Genomic DNA, 15,135 nt, shown 5'->3' on the forward strand with positions numbered 1-15,135 from the left:
GCTCTTCAGATCAGCCTCCAATTCCTAGGATTCTTTCATGGAAGCCATGGCTGTGAAAGTGGTATAAGAGTGGTTTAAATGTATGGTGCAGATCTGACCTGTTCCCTAATAAGTGTGCTTAGAGTATTAGATTATAAGCTAGTTCTTACTGTATTGAATCCCCTTTGTGCAAAAGTGCATATGAGTTTCTTAAAACATTCTGCACAAAGGTATTAATTATAATGGGGTCATCATATTGCTAATTTATATCGTGTGATGCTTTGGAAGTAAGATGTTTTGCAAGTGTCTTTAAATCAAAAAGAAACACACCTATAACATCAAGAAGAAAAAGGGCAAATGAAGAATCAGGCGCCGAATTAGCCTCCTCAATGTGCAAATGACAGGAAAGTCAAAACTATTGGTAAGCACAGTTTAGGCAGCCCTGAATTATTAATTACTAGATTACTAATTAACCCTTAATTAACTTGGAGAACTCATTACCGCAAAACACCATTAAGGCCAAATAATTTAGTAAAATTCCAACCTATTAGAGTCGGCTTTTAAGGAATAATGAGAACATCCATCGCTACATTAGACGTGCCTCAGAGCATAAAGTCAGCTAACAAATTGGTTTAGGGAGGAAGGTCTCTTGTGGCCAGATGATGTCATAATTGCCAACTACCCTGTGCTGTCTTTTTGAAAGAGTTTACAGTGGTACCTCGGGCTACAGACGCTTCAGGTTACAGACGCCGCTAACCCAGAAATAGTACCTCGGGTTAAGAACTTTGCTTCAGGATGAGAACAGAAATCGTGCTCTGGCGGTGTGGCGGCAGCAGTAGGCCCCAATAGCTAAAGTGGTGCTTCAGGTTAAGAACAGTTTCAGGTTAAGAATGGACTTCTGGAACAAATTAAGTACTTAACCCAAGGTACCACTGTACATTGGTGACTTTGTTTTGTTCAGCAGCATACAGTAGTGTGAATACTCAAAAGGGAACCTAGGAAGATAGTTTATTCTAATCAGATATTGCCTACTCCAGTAAGTGGCTCTGTAGCCAATGCTTCTTCCATCACTTTCTAGCTGCCTGAGCGTTGTGTGCTAGAGATGCCCAGGACTGAACTGGTGCTGTACCACTGAGCCATAATAGTCCTCACACCAGCACTGAGCAATACAGTTGAGGGGCAGAATGGAGCTGCACTCAGTGGCTCCACTCCCTCTAAAGCAGCGGTTCTCAACCTGTGGGTCCCCAGATGTTGGACTACAACTCCCATCACCCCTAGCTAGCAAGGCCAGAGCTCAGGGATGATGGGAGTTGTAGTCCAACAACATCTGGGGACACACAGGTTGAGAACTGCTGCTCTAAAGCATCCCAGTTATCTGGACCCCATTGATCTCCATGCTTTGAAGGGGAAAGGTCTACTCTATGTAAATATGTGCAAGGGAGGTAAGGGGCACTTAAAAGTCTACCCATATTCTGTGTTATAACTGGGACATCCCCAAAGAAAATGGATCTGTTGATTTAAGCATAAGTGAGATTACTGGTACTCTTTTACAAGAGCTGAGGAATTCCTCCCCATTCTTCCCCAGCCCGCAATTTATCTGCCATCTTTCTCCCATCATGGAATTCACGGGTTTCTCCCAGCCACAAAAATAAAAGTTACCAAGCTGTTGAAGACAGAGGGCTATCAAAAGACAAACGGTGATATAAAAAAACCCATGTCTTTATAAAGGATAGAACTGCACTGAAGAATCGAATTGCATTTCTGCCAGCAAAAAAATGCCCTTGACCTTTGTTCCTGATTCAAGTTTGTTCCACTGCCATTGTGGCACATTCCAGTGTGTGCTGAAGGCAAAACCAAGGGAGCTATGGAAGAAAACAGCTCAAGCCATCTTCTGTATGACCTTCAGACCTCATTCACTGTGATGCAGAGAAGAAACTCTGAATCATTTTGTTAATGGCTGGGGTTACAGAAGCTAATTAACACTGAACTACCAAGATCAATGGTGGAAGTAATTGGGTTTTCTCTTCGTATACCCATAGCCAAGAAAGCCAGTTTTGAGGGAAGAGAAAGGGATAAGAACGGAAACACGTGAAGAAGGAGAAATAGAGTGATGGTTTGATTATTAGGATTTTGCATGCACTCAACTTGGCTTCAGTGCTGTGCACTGAGAAAGACACTTCCTTTCTCAACGCAGAAACACAGTGAATTGCCATTGGTGGAAGAGAGTGATCTCCATGGACACCTCACTTTACTTCCACATTGCACAGTGAAATAAAAAGCTGCTTTATGGGACCATGGGTTCATCACTATTTTCTACACTGAATGACAGATTCTTTCCAAACCCTACCTGGAGACAGTGGCATAGTGGGGGCCACAGAGGCAGTTGCCCCGGGTGCAAAATTATTAGGGGTGCAAAAAACTGGTGCTGCCTCAATTGAGCTGCACGCTTCCATCACTGGGCTCAGTCAAAAACAGCTTCTCCAAGCAAACCAGGAAGTGACCTCTCCAGAGAATGAAACTGTAACCTCCTGGATGATGTGACTGGCATTAGGCAATTGAATATGCATGCGTACTCCATTTGTTTCCCTCCTTCGTACCTGCCGTCCTCCAAGCAGCCCCAGGCACTGGTAACTCACACTACGGCACTGCCTGGAGATCCCACTTATCTGACTATTCCCAACAACAAGTGCTGTTGGACTGGCTGGCTAGGTTGAAAACCACTGGTGTAGACAATGCTGAGTTACTTTGACCAAAGGTCTAACTCAGTATGAAGCAACTCCCTATGTTCTTTCCCATGTCCCACTACAGGCTATGGTGCGAAAGCATCACATTTCAGTTTCTTTATAAACCAATGCAAATTGTCAAATCCATGAAACCTTCTTTAATTAGTACATTGTGCCCAATCAAATATTTCAGTGTGTTCAGTTTATATGGATAAGCCTGACTTTGCTGGAGGAGCAACAGTATATGGTTGTGGGGAGGAGATGTTATTTTTTTCTCCTTGGTTTTTCAGACCATTTTTAGCTACTCAGACTTAATGAGGTAACACTAGGTTCCTTGAAAGTGGCAGATATTCTAATGTGTCACTGGCAGTGACAGAAAGAGCCGAGAATGAAACATCCTTGTTCTGTGGTATAAATATAGTGAATTGCCTTGGGTTCGTGTCTGAGACTCTAGATATCCAAGCTACCTTTAAAGAGTTGTCATGCTACTTTCACAGCAATTTCAATACAGTGGTACCTCGGGTTAAGAACTTAATTCGTTCTGGAGGTCCGTTCTTAACCTGAAACTGTTCTTAACTTGAGGTACCACTTTAGCTAATGGGGCCTCCCGCTGCCACTGCGCCGCCTCCGCACAATTTCTGTACTCATCCTGAAGCAAAGTTCTTAACCTGAGGTATTATTTCTGGGTTAGCGGAGTCTGTAGCCTGAAGCGTCTGTAACCTGAAGCGTCTGTAACCTGAGGTACCACTGTACTTCATTTGCATTTTTTTGAACTAAACTCCTAACAGTCCCAAACTGCATAAGCACGCTCCCATCATACAGCCGTGCTGACTGAGGCTGTTGAGTGTTGTGGTCCAAAACATCTGGAAAGCACCAGTTGGCGAAGGCTGGCTTAGGAATAGTAGTTTGACAGACTAAAGGGAAATCACAGAAAGGGCCTCCACAAGACAGTTAATGAACAGTTATGTTCATGGAAATGGGACAATGGAATCTGCTAACCATGTTCTTCTACACTGTAGTGTATGTAGAGAAAGTTTACTTTCCCTTTACTAAGAACTTTCCTGGGAAGATTTCCCAAAGATTTGGTAGCATTCCAGACCTTCAAAGTGTCCCTATTTTCCAGGGACAGTCCTGGATTTATAGAAAGCCATCCCGGTTTCTGATTTGATTCCGAAATGTCCTGCTTTTCCTTAGGACTTCCCAATTTTCATCGGAGAAATGCTGGAGGGTATGGAGTTATGCAATCCCCGAGCCAAGGAGATAAGTAAGTATACGACCTAACTGTACAAGATATCTGAAGGCAGCCCTGTATAGGAAATGGTTTTTTAAAAATGTTTTATCATGTTTTATGTTAGGAGTTGCTGCAGCAACCCAGTCAGATGCGTGGGGTATAAATATAATAAATAACAACAACAACAACAACAACAACAACAACAACAACAACAATAGTAGACTTCCCTATTTTCATTGTAGAAATGTTGGAGGGTATGGCATTCTGCTTCCTTACATGTTACTGAAAGGGTTGCAAACAAATTTCTGATTTCAATGCAGATCAGGACAAATTTTCTGCTGCCTTAAGAGTAGGGTGGGAGGAGAAACATATATTTATTCTGTTTTTAATTGTTTTAATGAATTGTATGTTTTATTTTGCACCTAACTTTATTGGTCTGTGTCCAAAAAGAACCAGTCTGTTCATTTACACATGCAGAGGACCTGTTTAGATGTCACTCACTAGAGAGAAATCTCACCCAGTCCTTGGCAATTTGCCCTTTCACTAGAGGGACATAGTTGGTTAGCTAAATTTATTTAGCTAACTAACAGTGATTATATAATAGGTTCCATCCAGAGAAACAGTCACAGAATGGGGCTGGTAGATACTCAAAAAACCCCTGCTGGAATTGACGGTGACACAGAGAACATTCCTCTCCGTGGTATTGCATAGAGTCTGGAGGAATCAAGATCAGTGGTGGTTCACAAGTCCCCTATACATTACAAATATGAATAATTGTGTCATTTCATAGTATATATGCTAATGATCTTATGTGCTACATCCACCTGGAGCGTTTAAAACCTTACACACACGAAACATCTGTTCCGTGTGTAGAAACATACCCAGACCCTGCTGTGTACAGGAATCAAGGCAGATTGAGACACTCAAATTTCACATACGTAAGTAGAGTCTGGAAGAAGCTGCATGCAGATAAGCCAATCTGTAGGTTGTATTCAGTGTTAGTCCTAGTCAAAGGGCATGGCTAACTTGGGGTCATTAATTTCAATGGGTACAACTTAGCTGGATACAACCTGAGGCACACAGATGTTCATGGAGATCTGTAAGGGCTACATGGGCAGACACTTCACTATATGCCCTTAAATGTGAATTGCATTCATTCACATGGCTCCTGAAGTCCTATGACTACACCTGTGCAATGTAGATATTGCTGCATCTCTCAGCAAGAGCTGGATTTTATATATTTTGTGTACCGGTTACTGTGCATGCTTTTTACAACCCCTTAGCAATGCAAGTTGTGAGTCTTGTGCATTGCGCCCAACAATTTCTGGACGAGAACCATGAAAAGGTCCTGGAACTGAGTGGGCGAAGTACTGAAATTTGATTAGATGAGAGCTGAAATTGGAGGTTGTTAAGCAGAGGTTGAATGGCCGCCTTTCATAGATGCTTTAGCTGAGATTCCTGCATTGCAGGGAGTTGGATAAGAGGAGCCTTGGGTTCCCTTCCAGCTCTGCAGTTCTATGATTCTCTGGAAGCAGCGGTTTGCAGGAACAAGTGCTTGACAAATTTCCCTCTCTTGTTAAGCGCAATTATTTTCATACCCATTAATATTTCCCTCTAAAATCTCACAGAGCTGTGATCTCAACTGATTGTTTTTGTCACCACTGCATGACTATTGCCAGTAGTCTGAATGAGAAAGGACCACTTGTACTTCAGTCCAATTATTTGTTGGAAAAAAGGAATGAGATCCAGTTAAAGACACAGATATAATAATAATAATAATAATAATAATAATAATAATAATAATAATTTATACCCCGCCCATCTGGCTGGCCTTCCCCAGCCACTCTGGGCAGCTTCCAACAGAATATTAAAACACAGTAATGCCTCAAACATTAAAAGCTCCCTTAAACAGGGTTGCCTTCAGATGTCTTCTAAAAGTCTGGTAGTTGTTCTCTTTTACATCTGGTGGGAGGGCCTTCCACAGGGCGGGTGCCACTACCGAGAAGGCCCTCTGCGTGCTTCCCTGTAACTTGGCTTCTCACAGGGAGGAAACCGCCAGAAGGCCCTCGGCACTGGACCTCAGTGTCTGGGCAGAACAACGGGGGTGGAGACGCTCCTTCCTAAAAGTCAAATAATGTTAGTGGCAGGATATTGCTCTTCATAGTCAATTTGTCAAACTGGCATCATTTAACTCTGATAATGCTTTTTAGTGGCTGCTCATTTGAGGCCAGAAGTTACAAAGTTTAAATAACTGGAGTCAGAATAATATTCTGAACCACACTGGGGCAGAGGGATTGTATACAAGCACCATAAATTTATCTTCCATCTTTATCTATTTCATGGCTCCATCTTCTAAAAGGGGTGCAATCTTTCACTTAAGCCCAATTAATCAGTGTATTGGTGAATGTTTAGTGCAGGAGTTCATCATGACAGAGTCTCTTTTTTTAAAAAAAATAATTTTTATTAACCGGCCAATCAAATCAAATTAAATCACATCACATAAATTACAAAGCCGAATTTTAAATTTTGTTGGGGGGACCCATATTTCAAGATCCGAAGGGGATCTTCTTACTACTGCGTTAATGTCCAAATCAGTCCAAATCAGTCCAAAGAGAGTTCATAATTCTATCCCATCTTATCTTGCTGTTTCCGCATCACATCTTGTTCATATATTTTCTCTTTTTTCTTTATGATCTCTTCTGATAGTCTCCTTAAGCCGATAAACACCAAGAATAATCCTGTGTGATTTTTTTCGTTCTTCCAATCCTCAAATCGAGATGGTTTCCATATATCATCGCCTTCATAGATAACATCGCTCTTTCCATCATTAATTACAGAACTGTCGCTCTTAAGTCCCTCTGAGGAGTTTCACCCACAATATAAAAAACAGCTCTATTTCTCTATTTCTCCTCCCAGACTCAAGACCTCCGACAGAACTTCCCAATATGGCGACGGCATTTTTAACTGCGTCATTCCAAAGCCCTTATACATTCCACACTCTTCTTAAAACATGCTTTGGTTCGAAAGTTTATCTCCACACAGCCTTAAATCCACAGCTTAAGTCCTTAAAATGACATTTTTGACTTGTAAGGGGAGGGGATTATTGTTTAATCACATAAGGAAAGAAAGGAAAGTTTTTTTCCCCTCCCCCATCAGTCATTTGCCATATCTTCTCATGATTTATTCTTGTTCCTCCGACTCGTCTTATTTTATCAGAGATCTCTTCTGTTAGCAGTCTTTACTCCCCCTCCTTCCTTGAAATATGTGCATTCCTTCATCCAGATTGTTTCTTTTGAAGTTCTTGCAGCTAGTGGCGCGGATCAGGGACGGCGTGCAGGAGCGCCAAAATCCCACAGGAGGGCTTTGTGCCTAGTGCCCCCATCCCCACAAATTCGGGGGTGGTATAGGGCACAGCAGGCAAGGGCAGTCCCCTCCACCATCCTGGGGGGGGGGGTAGGGACTGCTCCCATCATAGCCTCCAAATCACCTCGTGTGGGTCGGAGAGATGTTATTGTCAGCCATCTTCCAATGCGCCCCCTAGTGGCCCCCCATCATGACAGATTCTCACAGCCAAACCCCCAAGAAGAATCTAATTTATTAAGACCAGCTGACAGTGAGAGAATAGTGAGCTGGCAATAGTAGAATATTGATTAGCATGTTGGACTCGGGGTGGGGCAAGCAGGTTTCACATCTCTGATCAGCCATGATGTTTCCTGGGTTACCCTGAGTCTTAGCTTAATTAACGTCACAAAGGACTAGGGGCCAGGGAGAAATTTGATTAGAAGTCACACCTTCCAAACAGTACATGAACCAAAACACAACCATCCTTCGAATTTTGCAGTGCAGTTCTTCAGCCAAGCCATGTATACAAAAATGCATACACTAGGGTAAAGTGTGCATTAAAATGCATTCACAGGATTTCAGGAGCACTGTTTTAGCCACCCCATGAACCATGTCCAGCCAGCTCACACATTACTTCCTCATAACTGTACCTATTGGGTTGCGCTATACGGAAGATTTTGAAGAGTAATAAGTGATCCTTTGTTGTTGGCTATGAAGATAAGCTTGTTAGTTCAAAATATAGAAATTCAGCCCCAACAACATGAAAGTAAGCACTGTACTGCTGGTAGGTACATCAGCACAATAGCTCATCAGATGCATATGTGTCCAGACTTGCAGCTGATTGGCCATCAGAGACAGAGACTGAAAAAAGACTGGATTGATCTGAGTGATATTTTGTGTGTGTGAGGGAGAGCGCGAGAAAGAAAGAGAGCGCTAGCTTATAGGTTCTGGTTGAAGGGCTGGCAGGCAAGATACTCTGAGCTACAGAGAAGTCTCCCCTGAGAGATTGTCTTAAGTGGGCAAAAAGTTAATGAATATGTGGGGCGGGGGGCAAGAGAGAGGCTGGGTATTTCTAGATTCAGGGGGGTCCTAGGATTCTTGGGAGGCTGCTGCCCCTGTTGACCAAGCTGACTCCCCTCCCCCATTCAAATACTTCAAGAGCACATCTATCATTTAAGCATGAAGACTGTATTGTTAAATATCAAAGAACATAGCCAGTGGAATGTACAAAATGAAGTCCATCAATGTAGACTAATTTATCAATGGAGTATAACAGTTGGTTAACAGTTACACATTTGTAACAGCAAATACAAAATACAGTTTGGCAATCCTGCACACAAAAAAATAAAAATGCATATATTCATTAAAATAGCATACATAAATGCAATATATTCAGGGAAAATATTTTGCACAGATGTGTATATAGTGGAACCTTGGTTGTCGAATGTAATCCATTCTGGAAGACCGTTTGACAACCAAGGCGCAAAGGGTCGTCCGCAAGTTCAATGGGGAAAAAATAGAATCGCTCCTCAGAAGCCGTTCGACTTCTGAGGCACGTTCAAAAATGGAAGCGGTTACTTCCAGGTTTTCGGCGTTTGGCTTCCAAAACGTTCATCAGCAATTATCAGATAGGCTTAGGATTTAAATATGTAATGAGGTGAATTAATATGTTTAAAGCCGAATTGATAAGAAAGAAAGATGTTACGTGATTACCATATTTTTTGCTCTATAAGACTCACTTTTTCCCTCCTAAAAAGTAAGGGGAAATGTGTGTGCGTCTTATGGAGCGAATGCAGGCTGCGCGGCTATCCCAGAAGCCAGAACAGCAAGAGGGATTGCTGCTTTCACTGCACAGCGATCCCTCTTGCTGTTCTGGCTTCTGAGATTCAGAATATTTTTTTTCTTGTTTTCCTCCTCCAAAAACTAGGTGCGTCTTGTGGTCTGGTGCGTCTTATAGAGCGAAAAATACGGTAAGTTAAGTTTATACGAATTTTGATTTGGGAAACCGTTAAAATGATATTCATTGAAATTCAACTAGGGGGATACGAGGAAGTCATTTAACAATGTTAATAAGATTACGTAGTTTTAATAAGGTTATGATTTATGTTTGTTTGTTTATTTGTTTGAGTGTTTATAATTTTGTGAAAAATCAATTAATTTTTTTTTTAAAAATAACCAAAACAAAACGTTCGGCAGCCGAGCAGTTCAAAAACCAATGTTCCACTGTATTAGGCAAAATTGCATGCAAACTTGTATGCTCAGGAAAATTTGCACGAAAATGTAGATTAAAAAAATTAGTGAACTGAAAAATGTGGACAACTGAATTTAAGAGTGGAAAAATGAGAAACAAAGAGATACTGAAATTGATAGATTAGCCTATTCCAGGCTTCCTCAACCTCGGCCCCTCCAGATGTTTTGAGACTACAATTCCCATCATCCCTGACCACTGGTCCTGCTAGCTAGGGATCATGGGAGTTGTAGGCCAAAAACATCTGGAGGGCCGAAGTTGAGGAACACAAAGAGGCCATGTGCCTGGTCAACCCTCTCCTCCAACCACCAAGCTAACACCACTGTCGTTCCAGCAAATGACATCACTGCTCCTGCTATGAAAAAATATGAAAACCTCACTTTCCTATAGTCACTGTTCAAACTTAGGTCCCCACATGTTGATGGACTACAACTTCCATCATTTCTGCCAGCTTAGACAATTGTCAGGAATGATGGGTGTTGGAGCCCAACAACACCTGGGGACCCAAGACTGAAGAACACTGTGCTATACTACTCAACAGTTTCAATTCAAGTTACCGCTAAATGTTGCCAAAAGTGCATTTGTGGGTTCTTCCTGAGACAAAACAACAAAGGATTTCAACAGAAGCCCAGAATGTTTCTATAAGATCAGCAATATTTCTCAAAAGGCGTTTTCTTAGTTTTAACAACAACCACCACCCATCTGGTTGCCCCAGCCACTCTTTCAAACTCTTGCATGTCTTTCTCATCTCACTGCTTACTGCAACCACTACTATGCTATAAGACCCACTATCCTGTAATATTACATGTGGTATGTACAGTTGTTTATGGTTTTTTACATTAATTTTGCTGTAAAAATGTGTGAGATTACGATATTGTATTTATTTGCATTACCTAGAGCCTGTTCTACTGATGAAGCCTAGGATGGCGAAACAAGGCTAATATTCCGGAAATCCTTCTTAGACTGTGAAAGGATTCCGTGGAACTGTAACAACCCTTCATGTGGATTATTGGACCATTTGAACAGACAGGTGGAATACATGTATGGACCTTATGCATGAACTTAGAATCAGAGAATCATAGAGTTGGAAGAGACCACAAGGGCCATTGAGTCCAACCCCCTGCCAAGCAGGAAACACCATCAGAGCACTCCTATAGAATCATAGAATCATCGAGAGAATCATAGAATCATAGAGCTTACTAGAGAATGAACTGATCCACTGGTTCTTCTGCTTTTTTGTTGAACTTTATAAGACTTCTGTTGAAATCTACAAATTAATACCATGAATAGTATACCTTATTTATTCAAATTTACAGCCAGTTATGTCTTGTGTGTTTATTATGCTAAATAGACCATTGGTGTATCTAGCTCAGTATTGGTAAACCTAGCTTATTATTCTACTTCCATTGTACAGAAATACTTTCTCAAAATGTTATTTCCCTCCCACCCAAACTGAAAACCTTGGTTTGTTGGGCTCGTTTAGACCTATTTGAACTACTGTGGAGTTTAATTAACTGCTTGGCACATATCTGTGCAATATTTAGCTACTTCCTCTTCCCTTCCCTTTTGCAAAGCTTGCCATAGATGGGGGAGGATATGCATCTCATTCAAGTTTGCACATGGAAATTCCTTTGGAGTTCTTCCTGGTTAAAAGTAGTTCCAAACCTTCCATTTTGAGGGGAAAGTTGCATGTGTGCATAGCTCAATAATGGTTCAGCAAAATGTTAGCAAAGATTAAATACAATTAAGTCTCACACTTTTTCAAAATTAAAAAAACACAATAAATGTCTAATAGATCTACTTGGATGTGGCCATGCCTTCTGGCTTAGTATTGCTTTTTTCATCGCCTTTCCAAATAAGCATATAAATCAATTTCTTCCTCAGTTCCAGCTGAGACATTGATTTCAACTTATAAATCCAGAAAGCTTCTTTCTCTTCTGTTCTATTTTATCTATTACTTCCTTTCTTTAATTACAGCAGATGATCTATTGCTTGGATCTGAAATTGGACCACCAAATATTTCAAACTATTAACATGACGCAACCCCAGGGATGCTATCTCATTATTTCTCACAGCACGTCCGTGCTCTAGCATTCTTCTTCTACGTTTAAAAAAAATTCTTAGCGATGTCCTCAGTAAAAATTAAAACCATTTAGACATTGTGTTAAATGAAAAACATACTCATGACGGCACTTACCGTATGAAACTCCCTCCATAATTGAGGATGATGGAATGCATTCCTTATAGTAATATAACTCCATTTTGCATAGCCTGTGAAGAAAGATTGTCATGATGACATAGGTACTTTGGGTGAGATTAGCAATTTCCCTCAGATCCCTGGAACAGAGTGACTTTGTACGTGTGCATTGGGGCTTAGCTTTCTCTACATGGTGCTCCCTACCATCTGGACCCTATTCTGGAGATACATAGCTGTGCACCACAACAATCATAAGAACCATCAAAGTATATATGAGCAGCTCTTAGGGAGGTTTTCCATGCTATGTTTTAGTGGCTATTCTGATCAGCTATGTCTGAGAGCTTCAGCTAGCGAACACAGCAGCTAGACTAGTGGTGTGAGAAGACCACTGCCCAAACATGGTGCCAGTGTTAAAAGACCTGCAATGGCTTCTCATCTGCCACTGGGCCAGGTCCAAAGTTCTTGTACTAGTGTGCCCAACCACCCGCGTCCCTTTATGGAACTCCCTCCCAGTTGAAATCAGGCAGGGACTGTTCTTGCAAGGTACAGACACCTAGTTAAATTTTTATTCCAGGAGGTATTTGAACCATAAATGCCGCTCTTTCAATCCCTGACATTTAATTTTTGTTTTACTTTTTGCATACTGTATGGGGTGCTAGGGAAGGGGTAGTACCTCTGGTGGGGGCCACATCATGATCCTTCTGGTGTAGTTTGCCCACCTTTGGTCCCCACTCTGCACTCAGCTATCACCTGTGGCTCCTAGAAGCTGCCAGACTGAGATAGGTACCCCAGCCTGGGCTTTGACTGGCTGGCTTAACTAAGTGAGGGTAGTTGATGGGTCTCAAACCCTCAGTGAGTTAGGAGCTTCCCCTGAATGTGAAGACAAGCTCTGGCGGATTGAGTGGACGAGACTACAGTGGTACCTCAGGTTAAGTACTTAATTTGTTCCGGAGGTCCGCTCTTAACCTAAAACTGTTCTTAACCTGAAGCACCACTTTAGCTAATGGGGCCTCCTGCTGCCGCCGCACCGCCAGAGCACAATTTCTGTTCTCATCCTGAAGCAAAGTTCTTAACCTGAAGCACTATTTCTGGGTTAGCTGAGTCTGTAACCTGAAGCATATGTAACCTAAAGCATATGTAACCTGAGGTACCACTGTAATTGTGGGTTCAATGGTCAAGAAGGCGGTTTCTGCACGTGCCGTAGAGGGCAATCAGGGACTGCCACAGCTCATCAACCTGGGAAGGCAGCCTATCTAGGAGATGGAAACCTCTGATCCTAAACCTCTGCTGCCTTGTGGCTATGCTCATTCATGAGAAAGGCTTTGAGAGCAAACCCCAAGGAAAAATCTGTACTCACTGCCTTGCGGGACATCTTCAGTAGAAGAAAAGGCTAATCATTATATCCTACACAAATCCAGAGTGGAGTCCTTAAAGCAGCCTTTTTCAACCTGTGGGTCCCCAGATGTTGTTGAACTACAACTCCCATCAACCCTAGCTAGCAAGGCCAGAGCTCAGGGAGATGGGAGTTGTAGTCCAACAACATCTGGAGACCCACAGGTTGAGAACTGCTGCCTTAAAGGATGATGTCTTGTATGCCTCTTTCCAGTAACTCCTGCAGCCAAGTTGATGCCAAATGTATTGCTCTGCTTTCCTTTGGACCACATCAGCAAAACCGAGAAGGGGGTCTTGTTGTATGGTTAGCCCAGGACCTCCATACACAAGGCCCAGGCTTGCACTCCAGAGAGGTCACTAATGGTCAGTAGCAGTTATGAATTACTGGTCTGTGTGAATCTCCAATAGCTTGACTTCACCCCAGAGGTGTACTCCATTGTTCCCCTTCAGAGCCATGTAAGTTAGGGGCCATCACTACATCTTCTGTGGTAGCGGTTTCCATAATTTAACTATGTGCTGTGTGAAGAACTTTGCTGCTGCACATGATGACCTGTGATCCATTGCCTTGATACAAATGTTTCCTAAACAGATAATCAAACAATTAAAAACCTATATTTAACTACAACCAGAACCATTCTAATGCATGTCCACAGATAACAATCTGTTTTGTCAGTACTTATTATTTCGAAGAGTGTTACAGCTAAACAGTATCTGACGCTTCTAAATGTAGCAAACATTAGAATAATAAGGAAATGGAACCCCATTATTGATTTATGGATTTCCACACTAAAACTAGTGCACAGAATGTCTCTCAGTGCTTTCATTCTTCATAAACATTAGCATCAGGAAGCTGATACAAGGTTGCAGCCTTCAGTTTGAGAAATCACATCAGATTACATTTACATTATTAGATGTTCTTTACCTCGTTACTTTCACATGACTAAATGTCATTTGTCAAACCGGCATAGTCAGTTACACTTCAGAAATGTCAAATGTCAAAGGAATTGTCATACTGGTTCAAGAAATTAGTTGTTGTTCAGTGTTCTATCTCTGACAGATAGGGCATATATTTCACAGAAAAATACTAAAATTAGCAAAATAATATTACTCTGTACATATATAGTGTGTTCCAAGTGTTCAAAGCAATTTATATACTTTATAAATTATATACCTTATATATGCATTTTACCTTATAGTAATAGACAGGTGCATCTGTTTCCAGTTGGTGTAACTTTCACATACATTCACTAGTAAATTCATTTCATCCTGTTTCCTCATTAATCTGTGAACAATATAAAAACAAAATGAAAATCACATTTACCTGCTATTTAAAGGCATATTTCCCCACAAAAAAGTAACATTTTAAAGCTGAGAACTGCAATACATAATTTGGAGAAGTGTCAAATCTAAAAGGGAATGATCTCATGAGCCATACATTCGTCTGGGATGAGCAAATCTCATAAATTCATCTTAGAATTGTAGAAAGAAAACCATTCAGCATTCCTCAAATAATTCTACAGTGTTTACAACTGCCCTATAACCTTTACCCTAACATTGCAAATAACAAGCTTAGGGTGAGAGACTATTGCACTTCACCTGAGCATAGAGCAGCTCTGAAAAACCATCCACTTAAAAAAAAACCCCAAAATACTCTCCTGGCTCCTCTACAGGGTAAGAGGCCTGCATGAATTCAGAGGCATTTCCCTCCCAACATCCATTTCCCCACAGATACAGCCAATGCTCTGTAGTGGCTCATTCAGCCAATGAAGAATAGGCTTTCATGGTTTGCCTTATGGGCTGTTGCAAATGTTAAGATGGGGAAATGAAGGAAGCAATCCTGTGACTCACTTTCTCTGTTATTAGTGTCCGTGTTTCCACGCTAGATTACATTATTTCATACTCTCACACTACATTGTGAAGTAAACATAATGGGATTTTTTTTTATTTTTGGAGCTTTAATGTTTTTAAAGAGTAAAACAGTGTGTGCGCACACACACTCACATATATATTATTACCTAGTATC

The 15,135-nt window shown here is 41.4% G+C and overlaps 1 long non-coding RNA gene across 1 annotated transcript in view; it reads left to right on the forward strand.

Annotated features, from left to right (window-relative positions):
* LOC308486767 overlaps nt 1-10,580 on the forward strand; it is a 202,269-nt gene extending 191,689 nt beyond the window's left edge. Inside the window, exons 3-4 of the long non-coding RNA XR_013991285.1 lie at nt 3,897-3,966; nt 10,421-10,580. This is a non-coding gene — a long non-coding RNA (uncharacterized lncRNA). The remainder of the gene's footprint in view (nt 1-3,896; nt 3,967-10,420) is intronic.
* The last annotated feature ends 4,555 nt before the right edge of the window (nt 10,581-15,135 follow it).

This window comes from Podarcis pityusensis (assembly GCF_964106645.2).
Source record: "Podarcis pityusensis genome assembly, chromosome: 10".
Classification (NCBI taxonomy): domain Eukaryota; kingdom Metazoa; phylum Chordata; class Lepidosauria; order Squamata; family Lacertidae; genus Podarcis; species Podarcis pityusensis.